Source organism: Heloderma suspectum, chromosome 5 (assembly GCF_057233095.1).
Source record: "Heloderma suspectum isolate Gila_16-S chromosome 5, 16-S_ref, whole genome shotgun sequence".
NCBI classification, from domain to species: Eukaryota; Metazoa; Chordata; class Lepidosauria; order Squamata; family Helodermatidae; genus Heloderma; species Heloderma suspectum.
The window spans coordinates 75670499-75692449 of NC_139462.1; the positions used below are offsets into that span (position 1 = coordinate 75670499).

The 21951-nt window shown below is 41.8% G+C and overlaps 1 long non-coding RNA gene across 1 annotated transcript in view; it reads right to left on the bottom strand.

Moving 5' to 3' along the window:
- The window catches only part of LOC146344017 (uncharacterized), a 93076-nt gene that overhangs the window by 15745 nt on the left and 55380 nt on the right, over window positions 1–21951 (bottom strand). Inside the window, exon 2 of the long non-coding RNA XR_014792120.1 lies at window positions 5247–5335. This is a non-coding gene — a long non-coding RNA (uncharacterized LOC146344017). The remainder of the gene's footprint in view (window positions 1–5246; window positions 5336–21951) is intronic.

The following is a 21951-nucleotide window of genomic DNA, read 5'->3' on the forward strand; positions in this document are numbered from 1 at the left end:
CCTTGTCATGTTGTTTTGTTTTAGTTTATTTTCCTTTAATTTACAAACCTATATACCTCTGTTTAACTAGGGAGTACCCTGAATATATAGAAACCACTATCTTATTTTAGGTGGCTCCATTTTGCTTCCAAATTAATAGTCACTCCACAACCTGAGTTTGCTATTAGAAGGGATGATGGTCCATGAACCAGTACACTAGCCTTGGCAACGCACAAAAAGCACTGATGAGAGCAGTGTTGGAGAGTCATAGGAGTTAAGACTAGTCGAGGTTAATTTATCAAGACAAGTAATTGCTGGCATTCATAGTGATAGGAATTTGGCACCCAAAAGAATAAAATGGGAACAGGATGAACATTTTGAAAGGGGACATTTTGGATTCAATCAGGTTCTCCCAAGCTCCTGGCCTTTTGCTGTAGTTTTAATTCCCAAGCTGGAAAAAGCCAGTGAGTGTCAAAGGGCACTACTACTGGTAAGTATCAGTGGATGCAAAAACACAGCAGAATATTGCTTTTGTGACCCACAAGTCATCACATAAATGTACTATTACTTGTAGGCATCCATAATTCTTCTACCACCTTTCACCTGTTAGTTGATTCATTATGCCAAGGATGATACTTCTTTGCGAAATCATGACATAGGAACATAGAGGCTCCACTGGTGCCTCCCACCAGTGGTGACTCCACATTTCTGAGAGCCCTTGAGCAAGACACCCTCAATGGCCCCCCTTCTTCAGGGAGACTTCAGGGAGAAGGTTCTTACCACCATTGTCACCAGCTGCTCTTGCTCCTCATCCTCTTTCTCATCATTGCTACCACGAGCTTACTTGACAGGCAGAGAAGAAGTGAGCAAGGAGGCAGTGGCATCTACTGCTTCCTCTTCTCACCACCTCCATTGTCTGGGCTAGAGTGAGAGGCAAGTGAACAAGCAGGCTGCAGTGATGAAGAGGAGGCACAATTCCAGGGGGGTCTTGCCAGTGGGCTCCTGCTGAGGTGTGAGTCCTCAGCAGGTGCCTGACCCTTGATGCCGACTCTGGCTCCCACAGTTAATACTGCACTGAAGACACCAGGCTAACTGGAAGCCCAGGTAGGTGAGTGAGCTTTATCAAGATGATCAGTTCAAACTACAGAGTGGGATGTAGAAACAAAATATCAGCATCACTCAGTGAATGCTATAGGTAACTGAATCCAGCTGTCTACAAAAAAGAATTTACAATAATTTATGGGGCTGGATTGTGATTACAAAAGGTTCTACCAACATTTCAAAGTTCTCCTCTAATTTTCCTTGCTGATTTAAAATGGAAAAATCCTCTGGACAAAAAGAAATCTTCAGCCGTCATCAGTGAGAGATGTTTTTAATTGTGTGCTGATGACTTCAAGGATATATTGGGACAGAACACGTAGTACTTTATCAGACAAAATAAAGACAAATTTTGAACTCAGGCAAAAGTTCTATTGGGTTTATAAAGTAGGATATTCATTCTTCATATGGAGCATGCAAAATTTATTATATCAGAGACCAAGAGATTCAATGATAATTTACTAATGTGGAGCTTGGTTCTTCAAAACCATGAACTTATAAACAATAAGGGGTCAAATGACACTGTAGCTCATGTTTGACATTTTAATGCACAACGTAATGGAACTGTACCCCCCACCCCACACACACACACACCAATATTATACAGTCAGGGCCAGAAATATTGGAACAAGGATAACTGTTTTGGCAGTTGGCATCTGTACACCACCACATCGAAGTTGAAAGGAAACACACCCAGATGGGAGCGAAGTCAGGACTTTCAGCTGTAATTCAAGGGGTTTGACAAAAGTGGGGCACTAACCATTCAGGAAGGACAGCCTGTGGCATACACACACACACACCCATTGTTGATGGCTCATAAGTAATGGAACGAATGGCTGACAAGCAGCTGCATGGCCAGGTGTGGCCTGTTTGCTGGGCACCCCATGACCAATCAAGCAGATAAAAGGCCTGGAGGTGGTTCTGAGTGTTACATTTGCATTTGGTAGCTGTTCACTGGAAACTCCCAACATGAGGTCCAAAGAGGTGTCCATGCGAGTGAAGGAGGCCATCATTAGGTGAGGAAACAAAATAAACCCATTGGAGAGATAGCAAAAACAGTGGGAGTGGCTAATACAACAGTTTGGAACATCCTGAAAAAGAAGGAATTAACTGGCAAGCTCAGCAACAGCAGAAGGCCTGGAAGACCATGGAAGACAACTAAAGTGGATGACCACAGAATGCTGCTCATGGTGAAGAGGAACCTTTCACAACATCTAGCCAGGTCAAGAACGCTCTTGCAGAGGTAGGCATGTCATTGTCAACATCTAAAGTCAAGAGACAGCTTTATGAATGTAAATACAGAGGCTTCACAACAAGGTGCAAACCACTGGTGACGCTCAAGAACAGAAAGGCCAGATTAGCCTTTGCCAGCAAACAACTAAAAAAGCCTGCCCAGTTCTGGAATAAGATTCTTTGGACTGATGAGTCCAAGATGAACTTGTACCACAATGATGGGAAGAGAAAAGTATGGAGAAGGAAAGGAACAGCTCATGATCCAAAGCATACCACATCATCTGTCAAACATGGTGGAGACAGTGTTATGGCATGGGCATGTATGGCTGCCAATGGAACCGGGTCACTGGTGTTTATTGATGACCTGACTGCTGATCAAAGCAGCAGGATGAATTCTGAAGTGTATAGGGCTATACTTTCTGCTCAGATTCAGCCAAATGCTGCCAAACTGATAGGACGCCGCTTCATATTGCAGATAGATCATGACCCAAAACATACAGCAAAAGCTACCCAAGAGTTTCTGCAGGCAAAGAAGTGGGATGTTCTTCAATGGCCAAGTCAGTCACCTGATCTCAACCCAATAGAGCACGCTTTTCACTTACTGAAGACAAGACTGAAGGCAGAAAGACCCACAAACAAGCAGCAGCTGAAGGCAGCTGCAGTGAAGGCCTGGCAAAGCATCTCAAGGGAGGAAACTAGGGATGGCGGAGAATTTCTCCCCGAATCTTCGGGAGGCCAAGCGCCGACGCATTCGGCCCCCGAAGTTGGTTGGGAAATTCTCCGCCAGCCCTCCACCCCCCCCCCCGGGACGGGACTTACCTTTGGTGAATGTCCCTCTCGCCGGCGGGTCCCGGCTGCGGTTCGGCGGCGGTTTGCCGCCATTGCAAAAAAAGAAAAACTAAAGTTAAAAAAAAAAAAACACCCGTGATAGGCTACGTAATGATTTACGTAGCCTATCATGGCTAGATTTACAAAGTCAGCCGTGATAGGCTACGTTAATCGTCACGTAGCCCGTCACGGGTGACTTTGGGGGGGGGGAAAGCGCGTACGGAAATGGCGGCGCCCATGGGGCGCCGCCATTTGCATTCCTTATTTTGGCACGTCTAGTCTACGTAAAGATTTACGTAGACTACGGCGAAAATAAGGGCACGCTATTTGCGTTGCCCTTATTTTCGCCGTAGTCTACGTAAATCTTTACGTAGACTAGACGTGCCAAAATAAGGAACGCAAATGGTGGCGCCCCATGGGCGCCACCATTTGCGTATGCACTTTTTTTTTTTTTCCAAAGTCACCCGTGATAGGCTACATGACGATTTACGTAGCCTATCACAGCTGACTTTGGAAATCTAGCCGTGATAGGCTACGTAAATCGTCACATAGCCTATCACGGGGTCTTTTTTTTTGTTGTTTTTGTTTCGCGCCTGGGGAGACGGGGCACTTCTCCCCGGCCTGAATTTCAGCCGGGCGAGGCGGGGCGCCTCCCCCCCCCGGCCTGAATTTTGGCTGGGCGAGGCAAGACGCCTCCCCGCCCTCGCCTGAACTTCAGGGGGAGAAGCAAAGCGCCTCCCCCCCACCGCAAAGCCAAGCTGCGAAAAGGTATGTGACTTTCGTACATCCCTAGAGGAAACTCAGCATTTGGTCATGTCCATGGGTTCCAGACTTCAGACAGTCACTGACTGCAAAGGATTTTCCTCCAGGTATTAAAGGCGATCCTTAAGTTTGAAATGATGTTGGTTTGTTCCATTACTTATGAGCCACCAACAATGGGTGTGTGTGTATGCCACTGGCTGTCCTTCCGGTATGGTTAGTGCCCCACTTTTGTCAAACCCCTTGAATTACAGCTGGAAGTCCTGACTTCGCTCCCATCTGGGTGTGTTTCCTTTCAACTTCAATGTGGTGGTGTACAGAGGCCAACTGCCAAAACAGTTATCCTTGTTCCAATATTTCTGGCCCTGTATATTGCCAGGAGAACGCAACATTGTATTTATGTTTTCTATTGGCTGACAACTTTCAGGACTAGTGTATCATGGTGGCTAAGAGACAGAACTACAAATCAGAAAGCCCCTTGTTAAAAGTCACTCTACAAAGAATTTGCTAGGTGGCCATAAGCAAGCCATTGTTTCTCAGCCTTGCCCCACCTCCATCTACAATATGGGAATAATAACACTGACCCTTAGAGGATAAGATATATGAAGCACTTGAACATTTGAAAGTACAATATAATCGTGACACATTATTATCTGTTATCAGCCTATGAGCCTATGTAAACCTCAGGGTAAGAAGTCTTTGATTGTCCATCCAAATTTCTAGGAAAGAGTTGCCTCTTTGTTTACATATATATCTGCCTATCCACTCCAAAAGGAAACAGATGCTTATTACTCATCTGTGATTGGTCAGTTCCAACTATATAAGCTTTTTTATCATAGCCACTGGTGTATGTGTAACAGGAAGCCTTTTCCTTTTCACAGCAATTAATATACTTAGAAGAGTGACATGCAAGCTTCTTTAAAGCTTTCAAGAGTGCTCGACTTTTTCTTATTGTATTTTTTAAATCATAAAACCTTCAAAATCTTCTTATTTAAGTTCCAAAAGTAGCGGTGTGGCATGTTTGTTTGTTTGTTTTTTACTGTGCCAGTCTTGGTATTATTAAATAATACACAATAGCTCTTTTCACCCAGCAGTTGGGTGTAAACCCAATTCGAGCTCTCACCAACCTTTGGAAGTTCTTGGCTTGGAATATGAATCTTGGTGACTTATGATGCATGCCTCAAATGTGAGCCAGGAATGATGACCCTCAAATTCTTCCCAGGCTTGGATTTTACTCCAAGCCAGAGAGGAACTCAGCTCTATCCACCAACCTACTTGCCTCCAACCACCTTCCCGTCTCGCCATTAAGTGTCTAGCCACACACACACACACACACACACATCATGTACCTTGCTGCTGCTGTGGCTCTGGTGATGGGAGGGAGGGAGCAACACTAGCAGGAGGGGGGAAGAAAAAGGTCTTCTCCATCCTGCTGAACCTATAGAAGAAGCAGCAAAGATAGGTGGGTGAGAAGGGTTCTGAGGTTCATGGGGCATTGGAGGAGCAATAGGAACCATATGCCCCTCAATAAGAAATGCAACATGGTCTGATTTAATGCAAATTGGCTCAGAATCAGACACAATTTGGTGAAATTGTGTCTGAATTGATTCCAGGATAATCTGAGGAGAATGTGGGCATGGGGTTCATTCATTACTAGAATCAATCTATGCTGAACAAGTAGGCACGATTCCACTCCCTTCATCCATGCATTGATTCTATGCACATTTTGTGTGTAAAAGGGGCTAAAGATCTGAAAATACTCTGATAGAAATATGTATCCCATGATGCCTTTGAAAACAAATAAATGGCACAGATTTTCAGAAAGTCTGGTTTATAAATTGTTTAAAGCATTTTTATGCCACTCTTCAGCTGAAAAAGACTACCAGAGCAGCTTACAAAGATTAATAATAAGAGAGTCCCAGCCCTCAGTCTTGCAATCTAAAAAACACAGCATAAAAGGAAAAGGGATTGTGAAGGAGGAAGAAAAAAGCAAACACAGGCTCTAGTTCTTAGTTGCAGTGTTCTTATAGATGTTCTTTCTGGCAGCAGAGGGTGACACAAGTTCTCTGCAAGTTCTTCTCTGGGTGATATGTATGGGGCCAAGTTTGTTTCCCTCTTGTCCTGATGTTCTTCCTTGGAGGCAGGGGATGCAGCCTCTCATGGCTCTTGGTCTCCTGCCTGACAAGGTCAGAGCATGCTATCCTTCAGACCTGCAGTCTCAGGGGCAGAAGATACCTTTTGGCAGCAGTGATGAAACTCAGTTTCTATACTTAGACCACAGTGGGTCCAAACTTGAGTCTCACTACATAAATAACAGAACAATCCTATGGCCCTTGGAGAGCATCTCAGGAACCATAGGATTTCTCAGATTCCCCTCCTGAAGCCATAGACACTGTCATGCCTTTGGAAGGAGGACAACATGATCCAATCCCCCCACACACAGCTTCCATGGAAAGAACCACAGCGCCCGCTTTTGAAGGACCTCGGAGGACCTTATAGAGGTCAAAAGGGGGCATTCTAGTGGGTGAGGAGGGGAGGGGCCCAGGAGCAACCTATGGCATCTCCAGCCCTGGCACTGCCCCCACCAGCGCACCTCCTCTAGACAACCTCAAATAAATAAATAAATATCGAGGATGAAGAGGTGAAAATTGCCTCTATTGCTCCTCTTGCCCTGCCAGCAACAGCCTGGCAAGGTACCAGATACTCAGAAGTCTCTGAGATAGGGTTGCCCCCTAAGTCAGATAACTGCAGAAGCTGTTCTTAAGATTATTAGGAATATGGTTTTGCAAAGGCATTTTATATTAAATTATGTGCCAGCATGAAGACCAGAAAACCTAAGGAGTAGAAAATATGGGGGTTCAGGGATTTTAATCATGGTCATAACTGTCTATTGGATATTTTAAAATGTAACCATGTTCTGATTGAAAAAGGAGTTGATAATCCTCACAACATTCGGTCACTGAGAAGAGCTTCCAGCATACAAAGGTGTACAAATTCAGTGCACCACACACATACACGCACAAACATATAATTCATGCTATATTGATTTGTGATGTGTTGCTGTGTTAGTTTGGAAACACAAAACAAACAAAAACAGGGGTATAGCCTGACAATTTATGATCTATAAATGAATTCCTCACATTAATATACAAAAACAAAACAGAAGATGAGGAACATATATGCATGACTGATAGGAATCATGGTTTCACAGTATAATACCTAGGACAGCCATATTAATACACATGTAAGACGATCCCTGCCTGATATACATTTAGTAAAAGGATTTGCAATATTTGCCCCAATAAATGCCAATATTGGATTCATCTACACATCTGCCTAATGTATTTATGAAAACGTTTAGGCAGTATGTTTCATTGTACCACTCTCTATGGGTACAAGAGGGTTTTTTTTGTTTCTGTTTTTAATAACAATGACCTATGCTTCAGGCAAAATGGATATTTCTGATCTTCATACAAATGAGTATATATATAAATGTAAAATTCATGCAGGTTGTGCTAATTATAAGCCTTTGGCACATACAAGAGTTGAAGGAAATAGCTTTTAACATTTGTTTTTAACTCACAAAAGTGAATTTTCTTCACATTTTTAGCACTGACTCATGGAACTAGCATGGTGTCCTGTTAGCATGCCCCTGACATACCTGCTTGAATACGAATTACTAGTAGTTATTGGAGGCAGTTACTCTGCAAGCCTCCCATTGTGCCTCTGATTGTTTACTATTCTGCACAGCACTACTAACATAGAAGAAATTACTGTCTAATGATAAGCAGCTACCATGAGGCAGGGCAAGCAGGCCACATTAGGGGGTAGACTTAGGGATAATATTAAAGTGCAGCAAATTGTTGATTATTTAATTATTTACTCATTTATAAATTATTATTTTATTATTTATAAATTAACATTAGTTTATTATGTATTTTTATCAACTGGTGAACAGCATTTTGGATTTACTGCCTCAGACACCTACATTTCATGAGACAGCCCTGGTTAGTACTTGGATGGGAGACTGCCTGGGAATCAGACTTCCCGCACTGAGCAGGGGGTTGGACTCAATGGTCTTGTAGGCCCCTTCCAACCCTATGATTCTATGATCTCTGGTGACTATCTGCATTTAATACAGAGAGGGGCCATGGCTCAGTGGTAGAGCACCTGCTTTGCATGCAGAAGGTCTCAGGTTCAATCCCCTGCATCTCCAAGTAGGACTGAAAAAATGCCTTCATAAAACCTTGGAGAACCATTGCTGCCAGCCAATGTCAGCACTATTGGCCTAGATGGACCAGTAAAAAGCTTTATACTGCTTTATCTCAGTAAAAAGCAGCTGCCTATTTTCCTACTAAGGAGTTTGTGGTTAGAATCCCTAGGAAATACAATAAACACGTTTGCTTAAAAAATAATGACAGAAGAATCATGACTACCCACACTACAAGATAAATGAGTTAAAGCAACAAAAAAGATGGAATTCTGTGCTTAAAGAAATGTCTAACTTCTGTTAATGCTCTCTGGACACAATGCAAGGCGGATATATTTTCTTTAGAAAGGCCATCTCATTAAATGATGGCTCCAGCCAGGTGCTTTTTCAATAAGTCTATCCCTTGTACAAATGTCAGAAATTATGATGTCTGCCAAAGAGATTATTTGAAAATCCTGTGAGGTGTGACGAGAAAGAGAAGAAAATGTGAACACTGCACTCTGCTCTCACTTTTTAAAAAATGAGGTGATAGCAACTATTCTTTCCCCTAGTAAATGAGAACTGAAAGATGTTGACAAGATGTATGCATTTGAGGTGCCAGAGTCAAGAGAACAGATGTTCCACAGAAACTGAGCTCAGAAAAACAGCCATTAACAGTCTTAAATCTGATTTAGAAGGGCAGTCAGTGAGTAATACAAGGAGTCTCCTCTTGTGTGGCATTTCCTGTTATTATGTCAATCAATAAATGGATTATGAGGTGATACAGAGCTGGAGCATCAAATCAAAATCTATGTTATTTATGCCAGCAATTTAAGATGACATTTGGCTCTTCTATGAACTATCCAAAACCAATGTTTTGTGGGGGTTTTGTGATGGTATACTTAAAAGCATGAAGGTTTTTAACAAGCACCTGATGTTTAAAAAGCACAGGGGACTTCCCACCATACCAGCAAAGCCTGGAGCAGTTGAGTTTTGCAGCAGAGGTAAGAGCAAAGCTTCTGTATTGCAGAGAAGTTATGCAGGAAGAACACCTATGTGCAAGGGAACCAGCCAACAGAGAAATCAGACCCCAAGAATTCATTCCTGCGGCCACAGCTATCCTCAAATGAAGGCCCAGGAGTGCATTCCCAGCTGCTTTGCTGTTCTTGCCGAGAACTGGCCATGTGGATAATTAGTGCGACAGCTTATCCCTTTTCACTTACCCCTGCAAACATTCATAATCATGACTTCCCAGTTCAGAAAACTAGGCAGAGAAAAGCAGAAGTCCTGCAAATAGAGCAGCGATTATGCACTGGCACAGCTCTTCACGTTAGCCATACATTATTCAAACACTCTCCCGACTGTCTATAAAAGGTTTCAGTCATGCAAACATTAAGCAGAAATTATATCATAGGACTGAGGCTGCACAGTTACTGAGAGTGAATGGAAAACAAAATGTGAAGCAACCTTGAGAGAAAAGGGGGGAATAGGCAGAATTTAACAAATTGGAAACAACAAATGAAAGCTCCTCTCGACACATTATTCACCACAAGCATTCATACAGATTTTTCGAACTTCCTGGGAGTCCAGTAAATGAGCACTACTGCTGCCCAAGCCCATTGAACTGATCACAGCTGCTGCAGGAGCAATGCATAGAGGGCTGAACCTTTGGAAAGCTAGGGGTTTAAGCCCTGAGGATGGATGGCAGGTGCTGAGCGAGCGATAACCTTTGAAATTCAAGACTTGCTATTTGCATTCCTTGAGAGGCACCATGTTTTGAATAAGTGGACACATTTTCACCTTTGAGTATCTGAAGGTTTAAGAGATGCAATTATAGCTTTGTTTTCTGCATCATGCACAAGTGATTGCACTGTGTGAATGAGATTTCAATTGTGAGATGTGACAGTAACACACAGCTACTACACGACAAAACAAAAAAGATTGCACAAACAAGAAAACTGCTTTCAAAGAAATAGTTTCTGTATCATCGGAAATCTTGACATTAGCCTCTGTTGATTTAAGTATTCAGTCACAAAAAGATATAGGGAAGATAGCAAAAACAGTGTTTTGAAGCAAGGAAGAAATTTGTGATCAATGTTTCTCCCTTACCAGTGGTCCCTTTCCCACCATTAATACAGCCATTGAAAGACCTTCAGCTTCCAACAGTTGAAGCTGGGGTCAAATCCAGCTTTTCAATTTTCCTTCACAGATCATTTTCCACATGCTGATTCTTATGTTTGCTATACTTACTTTTGTACTGAACTGTTGAAACTGTTTTGTGCAGTGGTGATTTTGTTATCTGATCCAGTGGCAATGTGGTATATACATGTAGCAAACAAATGGAACTTTTCTGTGTTTGCAGTTTGAGTTTCTACTGAAACTGCTCAACAAGAAATCATATCCATCCATCTTAGAAATCGCTTATTGTGATCCTTACTATTTTTCCTTGCTTCTCACTAACCTTCTACTTATTTCCTGTACATGTCATAGGAACACAGGAAAATGCCTTAGACTGAGTAAGACCATTGGTTCATCTACCCCGGTATTGTCAACACTGACTGACGGTAGCTCTCCAAAGTTTCAGGCAGGAGGTTTTCCAGCCCTGCCTCAAGTGCCAAGGATCAACCCTGGAATCTTCTGCATGTAAAACAGGTGCTCTATATGCAAAGTATGTGCCCTACCACTGAGCTACAGCCCCTCCCAGACTACTCAGAAGTAAGTACCAGACCCATTGAATTCAATGGGACAATCCTATACCCACTTAATTAGGTGTAAGTCCTATTAAATTCATTGGGAATTGCTTCTGAGTAGAACTGTATAGGATTGCATTGTTCATGTCTTTACAATGGTTCACAGCTTCACACAGGTCTGAATGAAAAGGAAGCTGTGGAAATATTTTCCAATGGCAGAATATATAAAATACAGAGCAAATAACTGAGCAGATTGCGCAACAAGCAATGGTTATACTGCATGCCATTTTGGTTCAAATATTTCCAATGCATATGGTAGCCCATGTCAATTTGTAAGCTAATAAGCTAATATAGCACAGTTTATTTAACTCCCTGGGAGCACAGCATGTAGTCTCTTATCTTCCTTGCTCCAAATTTGATTGCCAATTAGAAAAGAGATAATAACATTCAAGCCATAGGGTATGAAAGGAAAAAGAGAGAGAAAAAAAGACTTGAATATTGTTAACATTGACAACAACAGCTGCAAAATAAGTAGTTAGCACCAGTTCCAGAGAACTCCTTGGTCTTAAGCAATTCAGACATAAAGTTAATATTTTATATGTTTCAAGAAGAATGAACAAGATAAAGCAAAAATGAGAATAGTGTTTAAATTTAATAAATGACTGTGAGACTTAATTGTATAATATGTTACAACTAATTTCATGGTATGAAAATATCCTGAATAGCCCAGTGTCTTATCATCTTTGTTTTGGAGTCCATCCAGCTATAACTGTCTTTTCTCCTTTTTACATTTTAATTATAAACTGTGTCTACTAAAAGTTATCATTAACAAGCAGGTACCAATTAGAGCCAGAGAGAACAGCCAACAAACAGTATGAAAAAGATCCAGCCAGGCCCAGAGAGGGAAAAAGTTTTTTTTTCCTTAGTTGTTCAGATCATTTTTATTCTGTCTTCTGTGGGTTTTCAGTCATTACTAATGGTAAACCAGTGTCTTTCCAATGTGTCTTTTGTGTGTTTTAGACTAACACTTTAAAAGCGAAGCCCCAAGTGTATACATTGTAAAAGTAGGCTGTAGGGGATGATCCCCTCCGCGCTTCTCCTGCCCTGCATTGGATAGGTGGTCGCCTTAAAGTTCAGGGGCGGCCGCCTATCCCGATAAGATTGCTCCCTCCGTGACTTGTTCATGTTTTACAGGGGTTTCTAACTGTGAGCTACAAACATAGAGATCAGCAACTGAAAAGGTGCAGTTCCTCAAATATCTGTTTGACCCATTCTTACATGGTTGTGGATAGGGAGGAGAACATACATAGAAATATTGGGTTGGATCCAGATTTACTCATGCTTAGAATAAATCCATTGAAATCAATAAGACAATTAAGTCATGACTAACTTAAATCCCATTTATTTCAATGGGTCTTTTCTAGATATGACTAAATCTGGACCAAATCCATTAACTACAGGATTTTCATAAAGGTTATAGTGAGCAATTTCTACTTACAAAGGTTGAGTTAAACTCACAGTACATACCACTGATTTCAGTGGAAAAATATAAATAAATATAATTAGGCCCTCAAGTCACAGGTTTCCCAGATCAACAATGCCAGTTTGGGTGACCTGCCTTTAGAGTTTTTGATATTAAAACTGCAAACCTAAGTAGAACTTCTTGGAAGTAAATCCCCATTGAAATAAGTTAGGTTTGGGCTGAAGAAATTAAATTAACAAAAACCTTTCCATTTTGTGTTAAGGGCTTTCTGTGTTCACTCAAGCTCCAAAATGCTGGGAAATTATAGCTGGTAAGGGCCATGACCTTAGAGGTACATTATTTAGACAATACAAATATGGTATCCTATGTTGTGGCTAGTTCCAGCTTCAACATTACCTTGGAGCTTCATGGATCACTGCCTTGTTGTGGCGAAGGGGCTTGCGTAACTCAGTGAAGCCATAAGCTATGCCGTGCAGGGCCACCCAAGACGGACAGGTCATGGTGGAGAGTTCTGACAAAATGTGGTCCACTGGAGAAGGACATGGCAACCCACTCCAGTATTCTTGCCAAGAAAACCCCATGAAACGTATCACAAGGCTAAAAGATATGATGCCAGAAGATGATCCCCTCAGGTCAGAAGGTGTCCAATATACTACTGGGGAAGAGCAGAGGGTATTTCCAAGTAGCACTAGAAAGAGTGAAGCGGCTGGGCCAACGCCGAAAGGACACTCAGCTGTGGATGTGTCTGGTGGTAAAAAGAAAGTCCGATGCTGTAAAGAACAATATTGTTTAGGAACCTGGAATGTCAGATCAATGAATCAAGGTAAGCTGGAGGTGGTCAAACAAGAGATGGCAAGACTGAACATCGACATCTTGGGAATCAGCAAACTAAAATGGACAAGCATGGGCAAATTTAATTCAGGTGACCATCATATCTACTACTGTGGGCAAGAATCCCTTAGAAGAAATGGAGTAGCACTCATAGTCAATAAACAGTACTGGGGTACAATCACAAAAATGACAGAATGATCTCAGTATGAATCCAAGGCAAACCATTCAACATCACAGTAATTCAAGTCTATGCCCCAACCACTGAGGACGTAGGCTGAAGAAGCTGAGGTTGATCGGTTCTATGAAGACCTACAACACCTTCTAGAACTAACACCAAAAAAAGATGTCCTTTTCATCATAGGGGATTGGAATGCTAAAGTAGGGAGTCAAGAAATCACCGGGATAACAGGCAAGCATGGCCTTGGTGTACAAAATGAAGCAGGACAAAGGCTAATAGAGTTTTGTCAAGAGAACACGCTGATCGTAGCAAACACTCTTTTCCAACAGCACAAGAGGCGACTCTACACGTAGACATCACCAGATGGTCAATATTGAAATCAGATTGATTATGTACTTTGCAGCCAAAGATGGAGAAGCTCTATACAGTCAGTCAAAACAAGACCTGGAGCTGACTGTGGCTCAGATCATGAGCTTCTTGTTGCAAAATTTTGGCTTAAATTGAAGAACGTAGAAAACCACGAAACCATTCAGGTATGACCTACATCATATCCCTTATGAATATACAGTGGAGGTGACAAATAGATTTAAGGGACTAGACCTGATAGAGTGCCTGAGGAACTATGGACGGAGGTCCGTAACATTGTTCAGGAGGCAGCAACGAAATCCATCCCAAAGAAAAAGAAATGCAAGAAAGCAAAGTGGCTGTCTGATGAGGCTTTACAAGTAGCTCACGAAAGAAGGGAAGTGAAAAGCAAGGGAGAAAGGGGAAGATATATCCAACTGAATGCAGAGTTCCAGAGAACAGCAAGGAGAGACAAGAAGGCCTTCTTAAATGAACAATGCAAAGAAATCGAGGAAAACAACAGAATGGGAAAGACTAGAGATCTCTTCAAGAAAATCGGAGATCTCAAGGGAACGTTTTGTGCAAAGACAGGCATGATAAAGGACAAAGAAGGCAGGGACCTAACAGAAGCAGATGAGATTAAGAAGAGGTGGAAAGAATACACAGAAGAACTATGCAGGAAAGATCTTAATGTCCCTGATAGCCATGGTAGTGCGGTCACTGAACTTGAGCTGGACATCCTCGAGAGTGAAGTCAAGTGGGCCTTAGGAAGCATTAGTAACAACAAAGCTAGAGGAGATGACAGTATTCCAGCTGACCTATTTAAAATCCTAAAAGATGATGCTGTTAAAGTGCTGCACTCAATATGCCAACAAATTCGGAACACTCAACAGTGGGCACAAGACTGGAAAACGTCAGCTTACATTTTAATTCCAAAGAAGGGCAATGCCAAAGAGTGTTCAAACTACCATACAATTGCACTCATTTCACATGCCAGCAAGGTGATGCTCAAAATCCTACAAGCTAGGCTTCAGCAGTATGTAAACCAAGAACTACCAGAAGTACAAGCTGGGTTCCGAAGAGGTAGAGGAACTAGAGATCAAATCGCCAACATTTGCTGGATCACGGAGAAAGCAAGAGAATTCCAGAAAAACATCTATTTCTGCTTCATTGACTACGCTAAAGCCTTTGATTGTGTGGATCACAACAAACTGTGGCAAATTCTGAAAGAGATGGGAGTACTAGACCACCTTACCTGTCTCCTGAGAAACCTGTATGAGGGTCAAGAAACAACAGTAAGAACCGGGCATGGAACAACCGATTGGTTCAAAATTGGGAAAGGAGTACAACAAGGCTGCATATTGTCGCCCTGCTTATTTAACTTATATGCAGAGTACATCATGAGAAACGCCGGGTTGGATGAATCACAGGTCAGAATTAAGATTGCAGGGAGAATTATCAATAACCTCAGATACGCAGACGATACCACCCTAATGGCAGAAAGCGAAGAGGATCTAAAGAGCCTCTTGTTGAGGGTGAAAGAGGAGAGTGCAAAAGCTGGTTTGAAACTCAACATTAAAAAAAACTAAGATCATGGCATCTGGCCCCATCACTTCCTGGCATATAGAAGGGGAAGAAATGGAAGCAATGACAGATTTTATTTTCTTGGGCTCCAAGATCACCGCAGACGGTGACTGTAGCCATGAAATTAAAAGACGCTTGCTCCTTGGGAGGAAAGCTATGGCAAACCTAGACAGCATAGTAAGAAGCAGAGACATCACCTTGCTGACAAAGGTCCGCATAATCAAAGCTATGGTTTTCCCAGTAGTAATGTATGGCTGTGAGAGCTGGACTATAAGGAAGGCTGAGCCCCAAAGAATTGATGCTTTCGAAATGTGGTGCTGGAGAAGACTCTTATGAGTCCCCTGGACTGCAAGGAGGTCAAATCAGTCCATCCTAAAGGAAATCAACGCTGACTGCTCATTGGAAGGACAGATACTGAAGCTGAAGCTCAAATATTTTGGCCACCTAATGCGAAGAGAAAACTCCCTGGAAAAGACCCTGATGTTGGGAAAGACTAAAGGCAAAAGGAGAAGGGGACGGCAGAGGATGAGATGGCTAGATAGCATCACTGATGCAATGAATATGAACTTGAGCATGCTCCAGGAGAGAGTGGAGGACAGGAAGGCCTGGCATGCTATGTTCCATGGGGTCACAAAGAGTCGGATACGACTTAATGACTGATCAACAACAACAAGATGGCTGGCAGTGGCAGAGTGGTCCCAGGATTGTCTATTCACCTGACTACACACATGTGGAACTGAAGCTCTCATGCAACTGAAACTACCATTTCACATTACAAATACCCAACTGGCAAGCAATATCATCCACATGAAATGATAGAATTAGAAAGGACCTTGAAAGTCATCTAGTTCAACCCCCTGCAACAGGTAAAACATTTTAAAGCATCTTTTCTTTTAGCCAATTAAGTGAGAGAATGGACCAGATGAAGACTAACATTGTACTAGTAGCAGCACATCGTTATGCATGGAGGGAGCATGATGTTGCGCACTCCAGATTTGGCACAGGAGCAGTGAAGGTGCGGTTTCATCGTTGCTTCTGTGCTCTTGTTGCCCATGCCCACCCCCCAAAGCAGCATCTGGTTGGTTCAGCTCTCTGCTACACAAAATGTAAGGGGGGAAATTTTCTTTTTAAATGGTATGAAGTGGGGCCTGGAGGCCCACCTGGCTGGCTGCCAGAGCACTTCCTTTAGCCAGTGGGGCCAGCTGGGCTAGAGGGAGGAGCTGCTGCCAGCTTTAAAAAGAGGACAGAGGGAGGCTGGCTGGCTGGCTGGCTGGCACAATGGCAGTGGCTTGTCAGAGATGGGCCCTTCTGAGCCTTTGGGACCCTGGCGGCTGCCCAACCATGCTGACCCCTGACACCAGTCCTGATCTCTCCTACCTCTTTTCTGGGTTTGAATTAAATAATAAAATCCTGCTCCCTTTTGACAAAATGCAGTTTCAATAATAATATCTTATCCCAATGCTACTTCTCTTCTAAGTGCTCATCAAAAGTATTTGTAAGCCTATTCTTCTTGTTATGTGACAAGCTTATATAGGGGCCACCACCAAGTGTGAATGGGCCCAACATCACACTAGACTGTTCCTGGCTCAGCAAAATAGTGCCAAGCTAGATCCAAAGCCTGGGTATTGCTCAACTATCAAACATCTATGTTAATGAATTTCTGATTAAAGTAGGCTTTCTGATTTTTGGCAGCATCCAAGTTCTACAATAGCATTACTAGTATTGCTAGTCCAATTGTAATGTCCATGATACATAATGAACCATTATGTATCATGGCAACATGTTGTTTCCTTAGACGCACAAAAGGGAAAACTTGAATACCTATGGAACATATGTTAATGTTTGTTATTAGTACTTTCAGACCTAACAAAGCTATCAGATATATTTACTTGACCACACATTTCAATTCTCAGAGGAATCTCTACGGCAACACCTGAAACCTATTATACATCAACAAAGTGAACTTTGTTTTTAATTAATATGCATGATTGATGTGCTAGAATCTCATTTCCAGGGAAATGAATATGATAATTCGATGCTAGCTCATTTTTATTCCTCATTTTAATTAAAGTATTCTTTTATAAGTATAGGGCTATCTAATTAGAAATTAATTACAGTGGATTGTTTTAGTTGGGATTTTCACCAACAAAGACAAGGTCAATCAGAATTCTAATAAACATTGGTCTTGCATTTTTGAGAAGCCAGGGAAAAATGAGCTCCGTGGAAGTGCCTTTAGCACAACTGCTGAAACTTCACTAGAGAAAAAGAAACAGGAAGGCAGGAAATGAAAGGGGAAAAACTAAAAGCAAAGAATGTAGATGAGGAAAAGGAAGAAGAGGAGGACCTAGGATGGCCAGGAGTCCTACTTTATGGAGGACAGTCCTCTATTTTGGAGACCTGGCAGAGGACAGTCCTCCATTTCAGTATGTCCTCTTTTTGATGGGCTGTCCAGTCCAAGTCTGGTTTAAAAATAAAGAACCATAAGGAGCTAGAGTAGGGGTCTCAAAGTTGCCCATCAGCAATTTGCACCTGGGCAGCAGACTGAGCAGGCTCACAGGCCACCTGGTCAGTCTTCTCCACTATGGTGAGATGTATTGTATGTCTATTTAAATTATAGTTATTTCTAAATTTGCACTAAATTATAGTTATTATTTCTATACATATACATTTGCATATGCAAAGGTGATGCAAGCTGGTGTCCTCTTTTGTTCTCTTTTTTGGTGATGCAATTCCTCTCTTTTGGCAATGTGTTAAGTGGCCACTGTAGGAGGACATGTCCAAAGAGAAGGCACAATATGCACAGAAAGCAAAAACATGGCTCCTGTATCCTTTCATGGGTAGTTGTGATGTGCAAACCAGATCGATGTCTTGGTTAGTTCCCATTCCTGCCATACCACAGAACCTCTAGTCCCAGGTCTAGGTTAGGAGGGGAAAGAACCAAAATGAATGCACACATTAGCGATACAAAACCATATATCCACATCTTACAGCAAGGGAGTAATTTTGATTGAATTGTTAGAGAGATGTCTCCAAAGCCTCACTTTTGCCCATAAATCAATAGATTCTCTATCATTATTCCCCAAGCAACTCTGAGTTTCATAAATATTTATTTTCTCTAGAATAACTGCTGAAATTTAAAATATATAATACAGCACCGCCTTTTTATTTAATATTTCTTCAACTGACTCTAGAGGTTGTTTCACATTATGGCCATGTTCATACAGTTACCACACGGTTGTGGATCCTCTTCATGTGCTGGATCCTCTTCATGTGCCTCCCTTCTACCACTCACACAAGGTAGTATCTGTGGAGAGGATCTATGGTCCAGATAAATATCTGAACCAGGCCTACCTTAATTACACTATTATTGTGATTGCCTTTTAACATCCAGTCATTTGAACACTTAATGCAAATATGTTTTCTTTTTTAAAATCACATATGGACAGCTGCCACCATTGGATTCACAGGCAGTTAAATAACCACATGTGAATTATCCATTTATAGGTTGTGTGAAGCAACTCTCAATACAAGGGGTATATTACTGCGGAAAATATTTGGTTATGTGTGTCTTTTTTTAAAAAAAGAAAAGCATCACTAAAAGAATTACAACTTTTCAAAGTCATGAAACAGACCTAACTTGTTTACTCAAATGAATTATAAAGTGTGCCTGATAATGACCAAATATGATGAATAGTTAGAGTTCAGTCCTAAAGAATTGATGTTCTATTGACAAAAGCATCAGAGATTGGAGGCTTCCAAGTGTAGAATCGAACTAAAGTCCTATGTAGAGTAGATCAATTGAAATGAATTTATTTAAAATGAAATTAATCCCATTAATTTCAATGGATCTACTCTAAGTAGGACTTTAGTTTGATTCTACCCCAGGAATCCTATGTGAACAGGAGGAGTGACAGAGGCAATTTTCACTTCTCCACCCTCCAAAAGGCCATTTTCTACTAGATGGACCTTTGGGGATGGAGGCTGGGAGGCTGCTGGATCTGGCATGTCCTCATCCCTCCCATTTTCTATTTTCCCTGACCTTCAACCTTAGATAAGCTTGGTAGCTGCCATGGAGCCTTCCATGATGGCTAGGAAGGGGGGGGGGATTCCCCTGTTCAATCCCCCCCCCCCCGCCGCCTGAGGTCATAGCTGTGTCTATGGCTGGGGGCGGGGGGTTGGAATCCACACCATTTTATTGATGCTCTATTGATCCTTGATAGGATTGCGCTATTAGGCTTATTTGAGGAATCACAAATTCTTAAGGAAGTTGAACAAGATGATCTTTGAGAACTCTAGAGGTATTACACAGTATTTCTATTAATTTAAATTATAGATTAAAAGTTTGAAGTGAAACTATTACTGAAAAAAAATACTCATTCTTGTTGAATATTTATGTTAAAATTCTTCTTTTGACTACTCTGTTTTTTAAGAGTTTAAGATGAAGATACTCCTTCACTAGAATGTACAGTCATGGGCACAGCAGTCTGCAGACCTCTCTCTGTTTTGAAAGCCATTTTCTTTGGCAATATTCTTTTCCAGTGTTAGCAACCACAAAGAAATACCAAGGGCATTCATTGTTGCTACAGAAGATGAGCAAGTATGCCCTGAAATCTTCCTTTTATTTTAGGTTAGTATTAAAAATTAATTTCCCTGGCTGTTTCAAAGTTATTTTTTTCCAGAAAAAACCCTCTGCTTTCCTAAATCCCTCTCCATCACAGTTCTGCAAAAACAAACAAACACCTGATTATTATACTAAAGTAGCCATACCTATCATATATAAGAAAGGAACATCTAGTACATCGAGTCTCAATCACTCGCACTTGCTTTATTGAACAGTTTGCTGACAGGTAATTGGCTACAGCTTCCTGTTTGGTATACATGTGGCTTTACGGTCTTCATTTAATAACTCATATCTCCCCTTAATATTTGACAAAGTTATTATGGCAGTTAAGTGTTGCATGCAATCTCTCCCTTTTCCCATTATATGCCAGATTTAGCAAACGCTAGAACTGAGCTGATGTACAAATCGCCCATAATCCCTGATCACTAAAGGATTTGACAGTGTTGGATTTATTATTATGTTCTTGTAAATATAATCCATTTTGTATTGCACTGGAGAAGAATGTCAGCAAATTTTAACTACTCTTCAGCACACACACAAAAACGCACCCTGAAAACTGCTAATGGTGACTGTGTGGAAAAGCTAATTACTCTTTTTATTCTTAAGTTAATATCTCTTAATACCAAAGAAGAAGGCAGAAGCATCTCGGTGGAGAGGGAAAAACACACTGTGCAAATTCAGACAAGTTATTTAACTTCTTGGTGTCCAGTGGGGATAATAAAGCTTAACGACCTGTATAGCATTATTTTGAGAACTAATAATGTAATGTGCTATGGATGCCTACTATTACCAAGTACAATCCTTTGTCAGGTGCAACCATCATTAAGTACTATCCATCAGGAAAGGAAAGGTTCCTCCTGTGCAAGCACCGGGTCATTACTGACCCCTAGAGGGACGCCGCTTGCGCTGGCGTTTTCATGGCAGACTATAGCGGGGTGGTTTGCCATTGCCTTCCCCAGTCGTGACTACCTTTCCCCCAGCAAGCTGGGTACTCATTTTACCGACCTCGGAAGGATGAAAGGCTGAGTTGACCTGAGCCAGCTACCCGAGACCCAGGTGGGATCGAACTCAGGTCGTGGGGAGAGTTTTGGTTAGAATACTGCCGCCTACCACTCTGCACCACACAAGGCTCAAGTACTATGCAAAATCATTTTGATGGACTGGATTATTTAGAGGTATGGCCCATACACTGCAGTTAGTATGCTTCTGTGCAGACACCTAGTACCCTAAAGCAGTCCCAGTTGATGTCATCCAACTGGGCCACACAGTTTCAGGGATATTGGACAGGGATTCCCGCGCCCTCCAATCCCACTACAATATTGTCCTCAAGTGCCGCACTTCACTTTTTGCTACGGGAGAAAGTTTTGGAGTACTCTTGGGGACATCATTAGCTTGAAACAAAGCTTTCCCACTGTGCTTGGGATTGGACAAAGGTCAGGTTTTTGTCCCTTTCAACTGTTCCATGTAGCAGCCATTCATATTCAGAAGGAACCAGTGAGAATCAAGCTATCCCCCATCTGTATACTTCTCTGGGTTTGGTTTCTTGGTCATGCTAGAATGCAATGGAATGATGGCAGTATTGATGTTAGTATCCAATGTTAGTCCTACTTAATGCAGACCCATTGAAATGAATGTGACTTAAGTTAGACTAACGTTGAATACAACCCATAGATAATCAAAAACAAATGGAAAACATCCAGAAACTTAAACTATATCTTAAATCCTAGTGTTGGAATGTTTCCTGGACGTATTTATTTGTATCCCACCCATTCTGGAGGCTGGGAGTAGGTAACATCGAAATGAACAACCTAATAAAACCGACCATATTGGTCCCTTCCACACTTTCAATGAATGCATGGGGGGTGAGGGGAGTGGGATCACAGTGACTGTCACCAACTCCAACCTAGCATGTTCATTTTCAAGACATGAATACAGGCCCCATGTATGTAGGGCTCTCTCCATGTGGCCAGGAAAATGAAAATGCACAGTTTACAATCACAAAGAGCCCTACATGTGTATAGCTGTATGCATGGAGGCTAGTCATACTTTCAAAATGAACATATGCAGGTTGGGTCAGGTACTGCTGCCATGTTACTACTCTCCTACCACCACCACGTGAATTCACTGAATGAA